This window comes from Macadamia integrifolia, chromosome 5 (assembly GCF_013358625.1).
Source record: "Macadamia integrifolia cultivar HAES 741 chromosome 5, SCU_Mint_v3, whole genome shotgun sequence".
Classification (NCBI taxonomy): domain Eukaryota; kingdom Viridiplantae; phylum Streptophyta; class Magnoliopsida; order Proteales; family Proteaceae; genus Macadamia; species Macadamia integrifolia.
The window spans coordinates 13,610,993-13,631,213 of record NC_056561.1 but is presented as its reverse complement, the minus strand read 5'-3'; the positions used below and the strand labels follow the sequence as shown (position 1 = coordinate 13,631,213).

The window sequence follows — 20,221 nt, the reverse complement described above, 5'->3', positions numbered from 1 at the left end:
CCACTGCTAATTCAACAAATCTGTGGCTAAATAACAATGGCGAGGATCAATAATGTCTTTTTGAAATGGGTCTTCTCCATGGCATTTGCTTTGTTGTTCATATCTCTAGAGCCTGCATTTGCCGATCAGGGGATAACGGGAACACCTTTAAATAATTGGGATAAGGTGCCACAAAACATAGCACCACACCGCCACCACTGGTATCTTCATTCCTAAGGTTTCAATATCTTGCGGAACAACTACCACCTCAATTTATTCGAGAAAGAGAATGGTGGATAGGTGTAGGAGCACCAGAGTCGTCTATGAATAAGAAATATGTAGAAGCTCTAAAGTGGGCAAAGAAACTTCACCAAGAGAATCCAGAAAAAGCTCTTGAGTGAGCAGGACTCCACAGTCTTCACGATTCTATTCCTTGATTGTATATAAAACGTATCATTTCCTTTGAAGTATAGAAATATTATATAAGGAATCATATAATAAACCATGATTTCTCATTGGTGAATGGCAAAACTGTTTATCTTCTGTTTTTTAATTATGGCCTTGATATCTTTTATGGCAAAAGGTTGGGTATGCTGTCGGTATACCCAGATCTGTGTCTATCTTTCTCCACTTCCCCATGGAAAACCTTCCCATCCAAGCCCTCCCATTGGTTGAACTGCTAGCTCCAGGAAAGCCACTGGTGCAAATGCACGTGTGGTCAATCACGGTCATCCTATTACATTCTCATACGGTTTTTTTTTGTTTTCAACAATCAATGGATAAATATTTTTTTGGGGAGAGAGAGCAAATGATTTACATGAGCAAGTGCAACAGATAACTTGACACAAAGTCAATATTATTTTGAATAAAATTTTTCATTTTAATCAAGTTTCTAACTTGCACTACAAGAAAAATGGATTTTTATGACGGAAATTTTTTGTCCCAAATACCAAAATATTGTCATTAATACTTTTTAGGGACAATAAAAATTTCCATCACAATGATCTAACTCATCAATTCATATTAGCTAACTTGGTTTAACTCATGAGTAAATATAGCGGTAAAATTATAGAAAGATATAACTACTTCCCTCTTATACAGTTCATTTAAAAAACTGTTATGTTATTTCAGTATAAGACCCAGATATTTCCATGACACTACCATTAGGTTAAAATGAAATATTGATAAGGGACTTGGTGGATTCAAACCACCATACTCTTGAGTTATGGAATCATTTTCCACACCACAAGTGCTCTACCAATAGAGCTAAAGACCCATAATTTAATTATATAGTCATGATCAAAGAAAGAGGAAGAAAAAGAAATTGAGACATAATATTTCATAGTTAATAAATCCCCGAGTGTGAATAGAGGTGACCTGAGGTGGGTATATTTGTATCATATTTTTATTTCTCAACTATACAGCATATAAGTATATTAGCCCATATTAACCAAAGTAAAGAGTCCCATCTTTGGAAAGCTCCATCGATTGTTTGGGATCTATCATGGCTGAATTTTTCTTTTTGTTTTTGTTTTTTTTTTTTGTATTTTGTTTTTTGTTATTTTTTTTTTTTTTTTTTTTTGTTTTTGTAAGAATCAACAGATTCAACTGTGGATACTAAAAAATAGAAAATCAAATTTGTCCTAGCTGATTTTAGTCAAGAGCTGTCGGAATAGCCAAATTTGATCCCAAAAACCATAGAATCGACCCTCAAATCTAAAAATCAGTTATCCAATCCGAAAAACCCTTGAATCCATTGTTTCAAAACAGTTGGAATTAGGATAAGGCTATTCCGATCAGAATCAAATGTTTCGATCAAGAATTTAAACTTGAAAATGGAGATAGAATTAGTCATTGTTGATTTCAATTCAAATCAACCAATTCAAATAAGGATTTCAGATTCAGAATCAGAGAGATCGAATCAATACTAGATCAGATGGAAATTGACCATGATCTATTCCAAAAAATCCTAGAATCTCCTTAGAATATAAAATAATTAAAAAATGTCAGATGCCATTATTATAGTAGTATTGAACCTATAGTACTTACCACTTGTCATTTTTTCTAAATTTTATCTTTCCTGAAATAACTAGCATGTTTGTTACAATTGATTTCATTAAAAACAAATGAGAAACAAAGCATAACTAATAATTTGTGAACTATTAATTTTTGTCCAATTTAGTAATTTAAATTCGCACTAATCGGAAGAGCAAACTTTCGCTTCCTATCTATGGATGACATTCGCAATGCGGCAAGTAATTCTTGGAACTTGAAGGGCAGGGTTCATCTTGCGCCCATGGGTAAGGGCTATTTTCTCTGTAAATTTGAAATGGAGGGTGACGTGGTATCTGTATGGAAGAAGAATTTCATCAAAGTTAATGGCCAGCAAGTTCGTTTTCAGCGGTGGAAGCAGGATTTCAATGTTCACAAGGACCTGCCATTGGAATAGTGGCACGAGAAAATCCTGTTATCTATGGCTAAGGCTGTAGGCCGCCCCATGGCATTGGACAAAAGAACTAGAGATGCTTCTATGGGTAGTTATGCTCGGGTTTTGGTGGAGGTGGAACTGGGTGGCAATCGTATAGAGGAGATTCATGGGGAAAGGAAGCAGCCAGGGTTTGAGGAGGTTTTCTGGTTTACGCAAGCTGTGATCTAGGAAGATGGTTTGGAAAGATGCAGTTATTGCAGGAAAACTGGTCACTCCATAGCTGTTCGCAGGGCTAAGAAGATTGTGGATCGTCGCCACCGTGATGAAGGAGGCATTCCAGAGGCTGTTTTTGTTGATGAAGGCGGCAGGCTTGGCTGCCGGAGTTTGGCCACAAGAAGCGTTGCTGATTCAGCAACAATTCCACAGCAGAGATCGTTAGATTCTCTACCACGTCCTATGAGTCCTGCCTGCTCCAGGTCACCTTCCAGCCAATCACAAGAGACATATGCGGTTAGGACTGTATCTGACGATATCAGCCATTCACAGGAGTTCCTGGCGGTTAGGAGTATATCTGATGATGTCAGCGCAAGGCAGTTAGACGGGGTTGGACGTTTAGAAGTGGTTCTTCCGGTTGTTACGTCTCCTATAGTGGATTTGGTACCTAGTCAGCATGAACAAGATTCTCAGGCCTTGGCTGGCTTGGACAGCACACAAGGAGTTCGTTCCTCTTCTCCTAACGTCTTGCCCAATCAACCCACGTTGGGCTCAGTAGAATCGGAGATGGACAGCGACTTGTTAGTTTTAAATCCATTATTTCTCCCTTCTACTGCTCACAACGATGGGACTGAAGCAGGTGGCCACAATGGTGTAACGCCTCGCGAGCATGAGCACGAGATAAATTCTTTGCCTCAAAGCTCGATCCAAGGGGGAGCCGTGGTGGTGCACCATGAAATTTCGAGATTTGATGAATTAGCGCGCATAGCTGAGGCGAATGCTGTTATGGAGGCAGTCAGGCGCAGGAAGGAGAAAGGTATTCTCAATGTGGAGCAGACTCGACGGTCTGCCCGTATTGCGTCATCAACAGGTAATCCTTGAAAATTCTCTACCAGAATGTCAAGAGGATTTAAGAAGGCCTCGGCTCGTATGGCCTTGAAAAATATGGTTAGGGGAAAGGATTTGGATCTTGTCTGTGTAGCTGAACCTATGGTACAGGCAAATGCTTTCCCAAAGCTTTTGTTTAGCAGAATGGGGTTTGAAGCAGACCTTATCAACAATGTTAGAGCTGGCAGGGTGTCCAATCTTTGGCTGATGTGGAGGAGAGGGTTGGCTAGGCCTATGGTGGTTGCCGAGTCAGATCAACATATTACTATTCAGCTGCTATGGAAGCAGCAACAAATCTTAATCTTTGTGATACATGCAAGTAGCTTCCGAGCCATTAGAAGAGAGTCGTGGCTTGATTTAGCTGCTGTTCAAACTTCCACAGCTCCTTGGATTATGGTGGGTGATTTCAATGCGACACTGGCATCGCATGAAAGAAGAGGTCCTGGAGCATCCAGTATGGAATCAGCTGCAGAATTTGAGGCTATGGTAGAAGCTTGTTCGATGATTCAGGTTCCATCATAGGGAAGGAAATTTACTTGATCGAATAATAGGAGGCGAGGTTGTGCTGAGGCAGTCCTAGATAGAAATTTCTGCAATGAGTCCTGGCTAAACTTCTTCCAAGATTGTGTACAAATGGTTTGGCCAAGAGCTTTCTCAAATAATTGCCCCATCTACATTGTTTCTGAGCAGAGCGCTAAGCTAACAAACTGTCCATTTAGGCTTCACAAATTCTGGTTAGAAGAGGAATCGTTTCTTACCCTTGTGAGAGGCTCTTGGGAGTAGGAGATGATTGGTTCCCCATCTTATATTTTTGCCCATAAGCTAAAGAGGCTAAAACCATTGGTAAGAAGCTGGTCAAGGGACACTATTCCAATTTTTGAGGTGGAGTTAGTCAAGACTAAGGAGGCTTTATCTGCAGTCCAGGAGGAGCTTGAGGCTAGGGCCTTAGATGATTCTCTCTTTGGAAGGGAAGCAGATGCAAAAACTGCTTACTTGAAAGCAATGCAAAATCATGAAAAATTGTGAGCAGAAAAGTCAAGGCTGAGATGGTTGAAGCAAGGTGATAGAAATTCAAAGTTCTTTCACTTATATACAAAGATTCGGCGAGCAAGAAGCACAATTAGGAAGATAAGAAGGGAGGATGGCTCTATAGCAACTGATCGGGATGACATTGGAGCCCATATGATTGAATATTATGAAAGGTTTCTCAAGGAGGGGCAAACTGTGGAGTATATGGAAATGTTAGAATCAATACCAACCCTTATCGATCAAGTTGACCTACTCTCCTTAGACTGCATTCCAGGTGCAGTTGAAATCAAAAAGGCAGTTCCGGATTTGGATCTAGACAGCTCCCCAGGACCAGATGGGTATCCAGGTTATTTTTTTCGTCATTGTTGGGACGTGGTGGCTGAGGATTTCATTCGAGGGTCAAGGAATTCTTTCTTTTTGGGATCATGCCTAAAGGTACAAATAATAACTTCTTTGCTTTAATTCCTAAGATTGATGGTGCAGATTCCTTAGATAAATTCAGGCATTTATTATGGGGAACTTTTACTGTAAAGTATTGTCAAAGATCCTAGCTACCAGGACTTCCTATCTTCTCCCTCTGCTAATTTCTGAAGAGCAGGGTGCTTTTCAAAGAGGCAAGGTTGTTCATTCTAATATCTGTATGGCTTCAGAGTTAGCTAATATCATGCATGATTCCACTAGAGGGGGAGGCCTGGGAATGAAAATTGATATTCAGAAGGCATTTGACACAATATCCTGGAGTTTTATTCTTCATGTTCTTCGAAAATTCGGGTTCTCTGAAACATGGATAAATTGGATTTCGGAAATTCTTACTTCCTCTAAAATTTCAATCCTTCTCAATGGGGGACTTGTGGGTTTTTTTGGGGTGGGAAGAGGCCTTAGACAAGGGGATCCAATTTCTCCTATTCTCTTTATTCTGGCTGAGGAGGTTCTATGCAAAGGCTTGAAAAGATTGGCATCTGAGAAGAAAATCAGACCTCTGAAAGGGCCTAGAGGAGTTGCAATTCCTACATATCAGATGTTTGCAGATGACTTATTTATATTCATGAATGCCTCAATCAGATTCGTGCAAAACCTCAATATTTTCATAAAGCAGTATCAGGATTATTCAGGTCAATGTATAAACCTCGACAAAAGTAAGATCTTCAAGGAAAGAATTTCAACAATGTGGGAGCAAAGAATTTTTGAAGAGCTTGGTATACAAATTTGTAAGTTGCCAACAAAATATCTTGGAGTTCAAATATTCAAAGGCAGGGTTAAAAGGCGGCTTTGACGGCATATGGACAAAGCCAGGGAAAGGATGTCAGGTTGAAAAGGGAAGATTCTATCAATGGCACTTCTGGTATGAGTTGCTTTCTTAAAGCCAGACACATGAAAAATGGCTCTCTTGGGAAGAATTATAAGGTCTCCTCTATTTGGCATGGGATTAGAAAAATGTGGTCCTTTGTTTCAAGTAAGGAACATTGGATAGTTGGGAATGTGAAATTCATAAGACTTTGGAGTGAGGGGGGGGGAAGTCTATAGAGGAGTTATGCAACATAGAAGTCTCAACCGCTGGGAATTTTCCCCTAAAAGTAGCAGGCTTAATTTCAAATTACAACTGGGAAATTCCTCATGTTGCATGAAACACTCTGAGGAACTGTTTTGACCATGCTAGGACCATACAACTACGTGGGTATGAAACAAAGGATAGATGTGTTTGGAGTTGCACTTTATCAGGAGCCTTTAGCACTGCCTCAGTTTTGAATGAGATAAGGAAAAGGAATCCAAAAGGCCCATGGCACATGGTTGTATGGGAGAAAAGCTCGCAACCAAGGCAGTCCACTTTTGGATGGTGCTTGATGGATGGGAAGCTACCAACAGATGAGAGGATAGCTCAAAAAGGTACTCCCCTAGTATCCAAATGTGACTTATGTAATGCTGCCGGAGAAACAATTCATCATCTCTTTATATCTTGTCCATTTTCCGTGACATTATGGGGTAAATTCATGGACTGTTTTGGGTTAGTGAGGCCGAATCTATCTGAATTAGAGGAATGGACTCAGTGGTGGATCAGAAAAAGAAGAATTTTGTCAATGAAGGAGGTTTGGTCAGCGGTGTTGATTATTATTGCAGACAATCTTTGGAAAGAGAGAAACTGTAGACGGCAAGGAGTTTATAGATCTGAATTTCAAGTTTTTGAAAGAATCAGGAAGGAGCTGCAGGAGGTTAGTAAAATCTTGCCACAGAAAATCAGTCACCAAAGTGATCTTCTTTGCTGTCATCGGTTGGGGTTGAAGTATGCTCCAAACTCTCAAAATAAAAAAATTCTAGAAGTTTACTGGTGTAAACCTTTTAGAGGGTGGATGAAGCTTAATGTTGATGGATGTGCTCTAGGGAACCCAGGACGTGCTGGAGCAGGGGAGTTCTTAGAGATCATTTGGGGAAGATTATTTCTTCAATCAAGCTTCATATTGGTACATCTTCTAATCATGCGGCATAATTCAAAGCTTTAATGGAAGGTATCAAAATGGCAATGGCAAGAAGAGTGGAATTTTATGGATGGATTCTGATTCAGTAGCTGTTGTAATCTCAGTACAAGCAAAGGTTATTCCATGGAATTTTATGGATGGAGTCTGATTCAGTAGCTGTTGTAATCTCAGTACAAGCAAAGGTTAATCCATGGTATGTGATGCAAGACTGGCAGACCCTTCAGCCTTTCTTAAATGCAATACAATGGAAAATTACACATTGCTTTAGGGAAGCGAACTCAATAGCAGACTACCTGGCGAAAGCAGAAGCAAAATCAGGAATTTCAAAGGTTGATATAATTTTCAGTTCATTTATTAATGAAGACATTGCGTTTGATGCAGCAAGAAGACCATGACATCGGTTCACATAATTAATAGTAGGTGCTTCTGAGTCTCCTTGCTGATGGCAATGCCGAAGGTGGGGTGCTTTGAATCACATTTATCATGTCTTTCGGTATTTGTTTATCCTTTTTGTCACTTCTTTTAATAAAATCTCAGAATTTCTAGCAAAAAAAAAAATGATTTACATGGGCAAGTGCAACAGATAGCTTGACACAAAGTCAAATATTATTTCGAATAAAATTTTTCATTTTACTCAAGTTTCTAACTTGCACTACAAGAAAAATGAGTTTTTATGACGGAAATTTTTTGTCCCAAATACCAAAATATTATCATTAATACTTTTTAAGGACAATAAAAATTTCCATCACAATTGTCCAATTGTTGAGTTTACATGATCTAACTCATCAATTAATATTAGCTAACTGGGTTTAACTCATGAGTAAATATCGTGGTAAAATTACAAAAAGATATAACTACTTCCCTCTTATACAGTTCATATAAAAAACTGTTATGTTATTTCAGTATAAAACCCAGATATTTCCATGACACTACCATTAGGTTAAAATGAAATATTGATAAGGGACTTGGTGGATTCAAACCACCATCCTCTTGCGATATGGAATTATTTCTCACACCACAAGTTCTCTACCAATTGAGCTAAAGACCAATATGAAACTGAGACATAATATTTCATAGTAAATAAATCCCCGAATGTGAATAGAGGTGATCTGAGTTGGGTATATTTGTATCATATTTTTATTTCTCAAGTATTCAACATATAAGTGTCTTGCCCCTTTTATATCCTTCTCTTTTCCCAACAGTTTATCCTCTCAGAAGAATTACTTTTAGTTCTTTTTGCTTGTTGGGAATGGGAGTTTCAATTACAACCATAAGGCAAAGAAAAGAGCACAAAGGGAAAAGAGAAATTTCATTACATTCCTAACCATGGGTGCATCTAATTAAATGAGAGGTAATGAACGTACACATTTCCATATTCAAGCAGCTTCTTAAAACATAAACCAGATAAACCTGCAAACCTTGTAAACAAAATCAAAATGTCATTAAAACTTGTAGACTGATCTACAGTTAGACTGCTTTGTTGAGAGAGTAATTCAAGAGGTGGTCTTTATTTGGAAAATTCAGAGAGAGATGGGGTCTAACTTGATATATAAAATCAATTAGTTGAAGATTTTACAGAAAAAGTTCCTTCCATCAACTGACAATGGAGATCATCAGTTAGACAAAAATTTATTTACCTTAGGTTTAGGGCTTTGATATGGTGGGGCAAAAAGTTGGTGGATGAATGCATGCAATTGGTTTTTGTTCTGTTCGAGTCTGCGAAATGGGCATTCTTGTGGAAACTGGAAAAGAAGAGAACAAATAAATAGAATAAATAGAATAAAGAAAAGAAAGAAAAGAAAGAAAAGAAAGAAAAGAAAGAAAATTTAACACAGAAAATGAAGAAGAAATAATGGTTGGAGATAAAGTTGGATCCCTTGCGCATTCTGTAAACCCTGTGCGAGAAGTTACCTCTCCCTTACCTATGAACAGTAAGTTAAATTCTTTATCAAAAAACATTAAATTAAAAAAGAATTGAACCACCATACCTTATTAAAATTACAAAGTTAAAAGATGTGACCTGGGGGGGGGGGGAGGGGACATGAATATAACCACAATATATTTGAATTTTTTAGGCTCCCATTGAAATCAAACCCCATTAAAAGTAACTCCAATGAATTAAAATTCCATCCATTCACCTTGATGACTCCATGATAATCGTTAAGACATGAGGAATAGGGAACTCTATATCTTACATCTTACACTGATCTTATCACTTGAGCAGCAGACTTTATTTTTTTACTTCCTCCCCTCTTCAAAAGCCTCATTGCAAATTCTCATAGCATTAAAAAAACAAAAAAAACAAAAAAACAAAAAAACAAAAAAAAACACAAAACAAAACAAAACAAAACAAAAACACCTCTCCACAGATAGACGTCTTCATATAATTATGCACTTTCTCTATGGATAAATGATGGTAATTAAGCACCTGATCATCAATCTGTAGAGTTGAAGAAATGGATTGTAGCAGGTACGTTGTCTGACCCTCCAAAAATCTGCAACTTCTGCAGCTGTATATTTTAGCTCTTGTTGCGATAGTATGTGCCCTCATCAATTGCCTTGATCAAGGCAGGTAATGGAGGATGAGCATTGGCAATAGAAATAGCCACTGTAGTAGATAGGTTTCTCAATAATATAGCAAAGGAAAAGCCCATCAGATTTTAAACCTCACAGTTGGTTGCATTTGCTCAAGATTACTCCAAAATATTGGGTTCGGGTGGATTCGGTGTAGTCTACAGAGGAAAACTCCTGAATGGAGTTCCACTGGCCATTAAAGTCCCCAATGGGAATTTAGGCAAACAACTTGAAGAGCAGTTCATGGCAGAAATAAGCACAATTGGAAGAACATACAATGTGAACTTGGTCAGACTACGGATTTTTCATCGATCCCAAGATGCGAGCAATTGTGTATGAGTACATGGAGACTGGATCCCTTAACAGGTTCGTGTTCGTGGAGAACAAGACAGTGGAATAAAAAAAGCTACATGAGATTGCAATCGGGACAGCAAAAGGGATTGCCTACTTGCATTGAGGAATGTCAACAGAGAATAATTCACTATGCTTTAAAGCCAAGCCAGGGAATGTTCTTCTTGATTGGAAAGCGTGCCCCAAGGTTGCAGATTTTGTATTGGCTAAGCTTTGTAATAGGGGTAGTATTCATGTAACCATGACAGTTATAGAGGGACATCTAGGTGTGCTGCACATGAGCTATATATGTCATTCCCAATCTAAGATAAAAGGCACATCGTAATTGACTTTTCAGCATTGTACCCAAAGAGATTATATTCAGAACAAGTATAAGATAGAAAGGGACAATGTAACTGAGTTTTTCAGGATCCGAGGGCAATGTTTCTTTCCTTAAAGCAGACCTAGAGTGTTGCAATGCCCAATATGAAGTCTTCATACCGAAACAAAATCTAATTTGTCGCTCGATTGGAATCAAATAAGCTTCCTATAGACATTCTCTATAACATGGAGTTTCCTACTTCATATACGTTCTCAACCCTTCAAACTCTCAGGCACCAAATCACTATCTACTCTACCCCAAACTCAAAATAAACCAACGCCCCTTAATTTGAATATAAAATTCACAGAGCTAAGAATGGTAGAATTACTTAAGAGATTTATAGTAGAGATTCATAGGCTGCCATGTTCATAGAATAAGAGGAAGAAGGGGGGAAAAATGTAGAAATCAATTTCAAACAATATCTTAGAGAAACAAAGTGAACTGATGGAGGATGAACCCAAGTAGCTAAATCGGTTGATTACTCATCCTTTTGCCACTCCAAACTTTATTGCTTCTTGTTTCTACAGAATAATGATTGTTCCGAGACATTTCAGTTTGCTACCTACCCTAGTCAACAGTGGATATTTGAATAAGGGACATATATAAAGCCATTACCAGGCTTTTGTTTTAACATGTTGTTTTCAACCTTTTTGAGTATTTCATGTGAAAGAAAAGAAAAGAATAACCAGGAGATAATGCAATTCCCATTGACATAGTTGTTACTATGGTGCATCTTTTAGTTGATAATAGGTCCCAGTTTTTTTACTATTAATGGTTTATTTTCTTGCTTCTGCAGATTGTTTAGCACTTTGAACCAAATGTTGATTTTTGTTTTTTTCTACTTTTTTGGTAAACCACACTTAGCTTTCTGAGTTTCTAATGATTGATTGGCCTTGCTCTCAAATGGGTTATCTTGTTAGATTAATGGAAATCCTAAAGTGGCCTATTTGAAACTTAATGGTCTTTGTAGCTTTCCAATCTCTTGGGAGTCGAACTGATCAAATCATTACAATCTCCTGGAGAAATATCTAGGTAGACTAAGAATTTGACTTTGCTTTGGCAGCCATGGTTGCATCCAACCACTGTTGGTGTCCTTCAATAGAGGGATAATGTTGTATTCACAAATTTTATAGCAGATGGTGTGCAAGGTTTGAATGTGAGAGTCTCAAAGAGTTGATGAGTAATTCTAGGTCCTAGAGGTTAATTTGATCAACAGCACATGCTATCTAAAATATCACAGAAAATAAATACCCAAGAATTTCAAAGGTGAAGTAGCATCAAATTGGAAGGAAATAATCTAATATCAAGGGCTGAACTGACAACTTACACATGAGTAGGATTATGAAAAAATCTATCAACATGTTGCGAACATCTTCCCATTAGCATGCCACTGAAAATATACAGTCGTCACAACAATATGACATCACAAGCAGTCTCAAAACCAAATCGATATGAAATTACAGGTGAGTTCATCCACAAGCCACAATCTTAAAGATAGTAGTTTTCAATTTTTTTTAGAAACGATCTAGGTATCCAACACAATGGTTAAAAAATATAATATAAAACAAGAAAAGCGATAGCAGAGGTATCAATCAAATAATCATAGGAAATAAACAACAGAACAAATAATAACCCAACATAGTTTTCCCATAGACAAGTTAGAAGTGCAGTCTCAAGAGTCAAATTAAAAATGAATGAAATTTTTTTTTGAAAGAAAATCGTGGAAGGTAAGAAGAAATCAATCTAACTACATGTTGTAAAATATTTAGAACTCGTGCGACATTGTTTAATTGAGCTCCGTGGTATTGGATCAATAGTGATAGCAAAAACTAAACATTTTGAATCAAAGCTAATCAGCCCAAATCCAAAGCAACCAATTGTTTAGGGACACACCTTATCGGCTTGTGTAGCAAACAACCACCTGATCCATGCATGGAACCTCATCCATTATTCAACTGCAAATAGAGAGAATCCAGAGAAAGAGAGAGAAAGAGATTAGGTTCCCAAGTAGCGATAAAGATAAAACTAAGATGGTTAATTAGTTTGCCTTACAAGCTTAAAACTACACCACTGCTTTAACATTCTTGAGTTACCAACCTCCTGAGGTTTGTGTTGTCAATACTACCCAAACTCCTTGGCCCTCTCCTTCACATCTCTCCAGAGGTATGGGGAAGAAGGATTTTAGGTTTGAAAAGAATTGGAAGGTAGCTTGAGATGCTTAAAGCTGTGAAATTCGTGAACTGAAGAAACACCTCAAAACAAAGAGCCGTAAAAGTAAACAAAATTGAAACCTCCAAGAGAAGATGTCTCGCAGAATCTAAATCTGAATCTGATCTTAGGAAAAAGGTAGATATACCTAATTTAAAAACAAAGACTTCAATGAAGCTTTCTTCAAATTATGAACTTCTTTAAAATGCAACCACATGTGGAAAATTTGCTTATGCTAGTTGTATAATTGTGGAACTCCAATGGTGAACATAATTTTCTTGAAATATATGCATTGTTTTAGTTCAAGCTTCTAATATCATTATAGGAGTTCTATAACATTTTTTATTAAATTTAAGCAGAACAACTATCAAACAGAGCTTTTACATGATAAAACTTTGAGATTGCTTTTGAGCTAATTGTCATTAAAATGTTGAGAATTAGATTGTGTGCAAAGAAGAATATGAGTAAATAAAGAACAGAAGGAAGGAATGAATAGCACCAGACACCTTGTTACATGCTCTGGCCCTTGGAGGTAAGAGGAAACGGTCTAAAACATGAGGATCTCAGAGAACTCATCAAATATAAGGGCAGAAGAGATTTGATGGTAATCATTGACTTCAGTGCCAAGACTTTTTCCTTCAAATCTCCATGATTAAGGTTACTACACAATGAAAATACAAGTCGTAGTAAGTTAATTGAAAGATAATAACAAATAAAAGAATAGATAATAACAGAGCTCTTCTAAAAGGAAATCAAGGGGCTAGCCAACCAGAAATCATCTCTCTCTCATCACACACACACACACAGATCAATGATTCCCAACATAGTTCTTTCTATGAGATTGCAAGGGATTTGTTTATCACTATGCAGTAAATCACAAGTCACAGTCAGTTAATTGAAAGATAATAACAAATAAAGGATAGATAATAACACAGCCCTTCAGATAAAGAAATCAAGGGGCTAGCCAACCAGCAATTGGAAGCACTCTGGATTTATCTCATTCTTCTTCCACAATGTATTATACTATCAACAAACTGAGATATAATATATATGTATTTGCAAGTCTTGACGTACCAACAAATAGTGGAAAAATCCAGATTTTTAGCCACTCGCCCACTATTATTCCAGCAGCTTCTGCTTAGAACCCATCAACTCATCTCTCTTGATTCAATTCAAGCGATCCAATTGTGGACATAAGAGTGATCACATAGACTAAACAAGTAAGGATTCCAGTTGAGAGAAGTGCTTTGGGGAAGGTTTTTTGAGGTTGGTCATCTTCTCCGGCCTAAGTACTCAAGTTGTCCCAATAATTCAGGTTTCAGAACAGAGTTTGAAGAATAGATTCCAAACTTTTTCAGCCCTGGCTGACCGAAGCTGATCCAAAGGTGGGGTTCAATTTTGGGTATGGAAGCCAAACCGTTACAAGGAATGGCATGAGTGACATTGTACATAAACTGAGGCATAACTAAATATTGTTACTTCAACACATTAAACAACATAAAAATAATAATAATAATAAATAACTAAATAAATAAAATAAAAAAGGTGCAAAAGAGAGAGGAAGAGAAAATCAAATCATTTCCATGTCCATATCTAAGTTAAGAGCAAAAATTATTAAGCATAACTATCTTATTTGCCACCGGACCACATTCAATCTCTATTGTAAGATTTCCACCCTTTCCGGCAGGAAATGCTTAGTTTCCACAGTAGAACAAAGAAAAAACCTGAATGCTTTTAATAAAAAAATACAGCTACAGCCCTAAATCCACTCAAACGAACACAAGTTGTTTTTCTCTTGGTGGCAACCAGTAAGTGCTTAATAAATTAGAGGGCTGAAACTGTATACAAGATTGCAGAATCAAAACTTCAATACTTACCAAACTGAAAAAGGTAGAAATCAAACTTTACAAAACTAAACAGGATTGGGAGTTTACAAAAACTGATCTCATTGAGATTCCAATAAGGATTATAGCAACAACAATGCCTTTAATCATGGTTTCCCTGCCATAACCAGATGCCTTCGTAACCCAAAGCGCCGACCACATTAGTACCACAGAGCTCGGTTACTAACAGTAAAAGAAACATATACAAAGCCCTCCACAAGAAAGCTGAATCGATTCCAAGATTACTCGAATACCCCATTCAAAGATTCCAAATTCCCAGTCTTCAGAAGACGCTTACTAAAAAAGAAGCTAAGATTCACACAGAAAAATTACAAATCACAATAAGTAAACAAAATCCATTCATGCATTAAACGCAAACGACAACGAAAGCACTCAGCACTCAGCACTCAGCACTCAGCACTCAGCAGAAGTAAATTCAGAGAGAGAAACAAAAACATATTCCAAGACTCGTAACCCTAGAAAACCCAGTGATACAAAATAATAAGAAAAGTAGGAAGGGACAGAGTACGAGACGATGGAGATTGGAGAAAATAAAAACCTAAAATATATTTTAAATAGAGAAAATATGAGGATGAAAAAAAATCGTCTGCAATTCTGATCTCGTACAATTTCGTGCAATACCCTCTTCAGGAGTGACACGTGTATTGATACCAATGCAATGGTCCAGATCTGATTTAAATGACTTAAGGTTTTATTAATTGTACCAAATCTGGACCATTGCATTGGTATCAATACACGTGTCACCCCTTGAAGGGGGTATTGCACAGAATTGTACGAGATCGGAATTGCAGACGATTTCAACCCGGTGAAAGAGAGGAGGGTGAGGAATTTTGATCGGTAAAGTAACTAAAAAGATTTTGGTAGAAAAATATTTCTAAAATATAGATTTTTTTTAAAAATAAATCTTAAAACATATTTTAGAAAGAAAAAGGAAAGAGATAAAGTGAGAGATAAGGAAACAGATTTGAATGATTCTTAAAAACATTAAAAATATAAAGGGTACAAATAATATCGAAAAAATAAAAAATATTGACAAAAAAAGATTACGGAAAAGTTTAAGATATTTAAATAAGTATGAGGGATAAAATAGTCAAGTGAAAGATTAGCATGCACTTATATATACTAGCAAAAACATACGTGCAAATGTACGTGTTGTGAAAAATGTAAGTATGGGTGTTTGTTAGGGCATGATAAAAATGGTAAAAATCAAGCCAAACGGTCTAAACCTAGCCCATACATTAAATAAAGCAAATAAATAATGAAACAAATTTGAAAATGGTTGCCAAAGAAAAATAGGCATCATACCCTATTTAGGAGTAGAAAATGGATTCTACTTGAATGCCCAATTCGCAGTGGTATATGATTCCTGAATATTCAAAAGAAATTGATAAATTGCATATATAACATATAATATGAACTATATAAGGAACAAGTAAATTTCATTTATTACATAAATGATCACACTTATGCCTAATCCCGGCATGTTGGTATTGCAAGACTATATTGGTCTTTTTATTCCAAACTCTGTCTGATGAGTGATTAAATATTCTTGAATAATGAATATGGTGTAGGGTTGTAGGGCTCCATAAGTTGTCCAGATTGCAAAAGAAATCACAAAACATGAAAAGAGAAAAAAAAAAAATGAGAAAAAACCTTGATATCACCATCCTTTTTAGTTTAGGGATTAAATTTCTATAATGAGAAACAAAAGGATCGGCATTTGGAAATATCATGTAAAGATCTTTATCTAGGTTGGAACAAATAAATCCACAAAAGAATAAGAGATTGAAATAGCCAAACTATCGTAACCATGAAGATTGTATTAAGGAAGGTAATAATATATTTCAAGTTAAAATCAATTTGAAAGAAACCAATTACCAAATCAACAATTTGCAAATATCATAGTGACATGCTAAAGTCCTCTTATAATTTCTTCATATCTTACTATAATAGAATGGTATCAACTCACCATAAGTCAGGCCAAGCAACATATGAGCAAGTTGTACTAATGCTTATATATGTAAGCATATTAGTATGATAATCTTTCATATGCACAAAAATATTTGGGTTGATCTTTCATGGGTTGACAAATCTCAACTGGAATGCCATGATAATTGTGTTCTATTGGATTAATTTAGAACTTGTGACTTTCGATATCAACTCATAAGATGAATTGGCCATGAGTATCAGTTAAGACTGAAGAATTACATGGAAAAGTGTAGAAGATTTCTTCCTTCAAATATATCATTATGAGAAACTATCTTGTGGGTGTGTTCTATTGTATGCAACAATGAACTAGTTACCTTGATTGGTTGTCATCAAGTCAATATTTCCATGTTAAAAAACAATCCATTCTTGTTAGCCATCACTAAATTCAGCATTAAGAATCAAACCTACTTCATACCATGGTTTATGGGCTTCATCGAAACATTGAAAATCAATATAAAAGAATATATCAATCAAAGTTCTTATCCATTTCTTAATAGGTTATAGTACACTTTCTGTCAAGTTTTATAGCCTTATTTTGAGCTCTTATCCTATGAACTATTGTTTGCAATACATTTGTTATCCAAGTTTGCATGTCTAGATAACTTCACATATAAATAAAGGCAGTCAATTGATGCTTTGCATTAGAAACCTTTAGGGTGCGGTATTTGTAACATAAACTACAAGATTTCCGCTATTGTTTTTTTTTTTTTTTTTTTGGGTAGAACCATTATCGGAAGTTGCAAAAAAATTAAATCAACATATTAATTATTATTAAAAAAAAATTTTGACACTCATTAGAGGGTTAACCCAAGATCAGATATGATAAAACCATAAACGAATAAAAAAATCCAAATATTTCTTGAATCATAAAAGAGGAAACAAATTGTATTACTCGTTAGATGATAAAATAAAGAATCAAATAAATTGAATCTTGACAATTTAATTATTCATAAAAAGTATGGATAAAAATTCCTAGATAATCTAAATCAGAAAACAAATTAAAATATGAGTAAGAAAAATGCTCTTTTCCAATCTTTTTTGCATTTTATCAAACACATATTTCACATCTTTTTGGGTAAGCCCATCAAATGCATTTGTGTCAATGTAATATAACATATGATATCACAATGTTCAATTTTTCTCATGTGTCTTGGACTTTCTTAGTCTAGGTGAATTGTGGGGTCATGCAGTGACTGGGGTTTTCCTAGTCTACCCAAACTGTGGGCTAAGTTTCCTCAGAAGTCAAAAAAATAAAAAAATAAGAAAAAATAAATAAGTAAAAATTAGGGATAACATGTTTCATGATCAGTAGATTAATTTACAGTCCCATAGGCCAGAAGAATGCTAAAAGACATGTTTTCAACTTTGTGGAAGATAGGAAGATACAAAACATGAGAGCAAAGAATAAATCCAATTTAGCCAAAGAAAATTGTCTTTACAAGTATGTGTTCTTCAACAAGGAGGCATAAAAAAAAAATAAAAAAAGAATAAGGATCCATTTACATCTGAAAATAAATTTAAGATCCATAGATAAGATCTTTTAAACCTAAAATTACAAATTAATAAATGAACAAAAAATCCTAAAATAAACAATTGAGTTTAGGTGTAAGATCTCAAATACCCAATGCCTTGTTCCTGTATGCCTTCTCTGCCAAATGAATGTCATCCCAACTGATATGTGTAAAAGGAATGGGACACATTGCAGCTTCTGGAACTCCACATAATTTCTTAGATAAAAATTATATTGTCTTCTACTTCCACAACATGCTTTTTGTAGAGTCCATGTCAAATCCTGGATTTAATTGGGAGAAAATTAAAGAAAGAACATTATTACTAAGTAGGCATTCACGTTTCTGAAAACCCATTTATTAATGTTTGTAAGATAGAAAAGTACTTACCTAGCAAATGAGCTTTGTCAAAGACCCATTTAAATGCATTGTAATAATTAGCATAAACTATATCAACATTTAGGTATTCATCCCTCAGTTGTTGGAAGGCTTGTGAAACATTACAAAGTCATTTAATCCTAGCAAAGTAAGGAATAAAAATTTATTTACAATAATAATATGATTAATTATATGTAACAATGGTGAGGAAACTTACCATAGCAGTTGTTTTGATGGATTGAATAATATGAGGCACCAAACTCTATTGTAGGTTGTCCATGGTTTTGCCTTGGAAGAAGAGATGATTATAATCATTACCACCAATCTCCCCACGAAGAAAATTGATCTTTTAAGCTTCTCCTCACAATCTGAGTAACAATTTGATTTGAGGTGGGTCTTGAGCCAAATATTAGTGATTTACGGGTAAAAGAGAAGATAATTTGAGAAATATATAAAATAAAATTACATACCAATATAGTTAATCATAAGAAGACCATTGGAGCATCGTCCCGTAGGCTGACTTCTAAAGAAAGAAATACCGTAGGGAAGGTTGGCAAACACAGAAGCCACCAGAGATGTAGTTTCTCAGATGAGATTGCCAATATTAGATATTGGATCACCCACATTATATATGTCATTGGGAGAGCATAAACTGATCACGTTAGCAGAAGAAGGAAGTGGACGAAGAAAGAGAGTTAAAAGAAAGAAAACAAACAAACAAATTGTAAAAGATGAGAAGTGCATTATAGGATCAACGAGCCAAGACGTATACCTTATATTAAATCATTGGACAGGGAAAGAAAAAGTTAAAGAACTGCATAAGAAACCCTACAAGAGCTTACCTAGAACCAAAGGAATGGCAGAGAAAGCGAGCTCTTGGAGCTATCTTCAAAGCAGATTTGAGCTTTGGGAGAAAAGACTAAGGAGGAAAAGATTACGGTGATGTTAAAAATCTTTTGCCAGAAGATGAATTGAGATTTTCTATTCAACGTAAATAGAAGTGAGGGAGGGGGATGGAGAGGCAGAGAGAATGAGTTTCCTGATAAACATGATAAGAGGGAGAGTTATAGTAAGATATACTCATCCAATATAATTATCCGATAAAACATGGGGAGAGAGAGAGAGAGAGAGAGAGAGAGAGAGAGAGAGAGAGAGAGGGAGAGATTTTGTTTACTAATAAATTATATACAAAATAAATATGGAGAGTGAAAAAAATTATGGAGAGTACGGGAAGGAGAAACGTGAGAGGATGAGTGAGATTTTTTCTTTTTTTGGAATAATTATGGAAAGTTTTACAAAGGTAAATATGGAGAGAGAAAAAGATAATTATGGAGAGTGGGGGATGGAGAAACGTGAGGGGATGAGTGAATTTTTTTTTTTTTTGATAAATAAGAATAATTATGGAGTGATTTGAAATAGTTATGGAGAGTTTTACAAAGGTAAATATGGAGAGAGAAAAAGATAATTATGAAGAGTGGGGGAAGGAGAAACGTGAGACGATGAGTGTGATTTTTTTTCTCTTTTTTGAATAGTCATGGAGAGTTTTACAAAGGTAAATATGGAGAGAGAGAGAGAGAGAGAGAGAGAGAGAGAGAGAGAGAGAGAGAGAGAGAGAGAGAGAGAGAGAGAGAGAGAGAGATAATTATGGGGGCATTAGTCGTAATTTAAGTAGTAAATGGGGGCATTCGGGTCAAATGGTAAAGTTTGTCAAAAAACACCAGTACATACTTTTATAGGGTACATAGATAGACTTGTAAAAATTACACGTGCAAATGCATGTGTGGCCATATATTGGGGGTGGTGAGAGGATTTGAGAGAGAGAGAGAGAGAGAGAGAGAGTAATAAAAGTGTCTAGATCTAAACAAGTAACATAATAAATGTTATTCTCAATTCACCTATCAATAATGCAATTTTTTCTTTTTTCCCCCCCTTTTATGGTT

General features: G+C 35.9%; 1 long non-coding RNA gene across 10 annotated transcripts; it reads right to left on the bottom strand.

The window, feature by feature from the left end:
* Positions 1–8,103: 8,103 nt before the first annotated feature.
* Positions 8,104–19,658, bottom strand: LOC122080201. Of its 10 annotated transcripts, none has more exons than XR_006140642.1 (10): positions 18,499–19,658; positions 18,294–18,421; positions 18,017–18,187; positions 15,712–15,772; positions 13,009–13,163; positions 12,347–12,534; positions 12,188–12,249; positions 11,622–11,684; positions 8,646–8,930; positions 8,104–8,426 (listed from the first exon to the last, which is right to left on the bottom strand). It is a non-coding gene; the product is annotated as an uncharacterized LOC122080201 (long non-coding RNA). The 10 variants fall into 10 exon arrangements; XR_006140640.1 differs by having other exon boundaries at positions 8,646–8,750; XR_006140639.1 differs by having other exon boundaries at positions 8,646–11,684; positions 12,392–12,534; positions 18,499–18,649; positions 18,752–19,658.
* Positions 19,659–20,221: the final 563 nt, after the last annotated feature.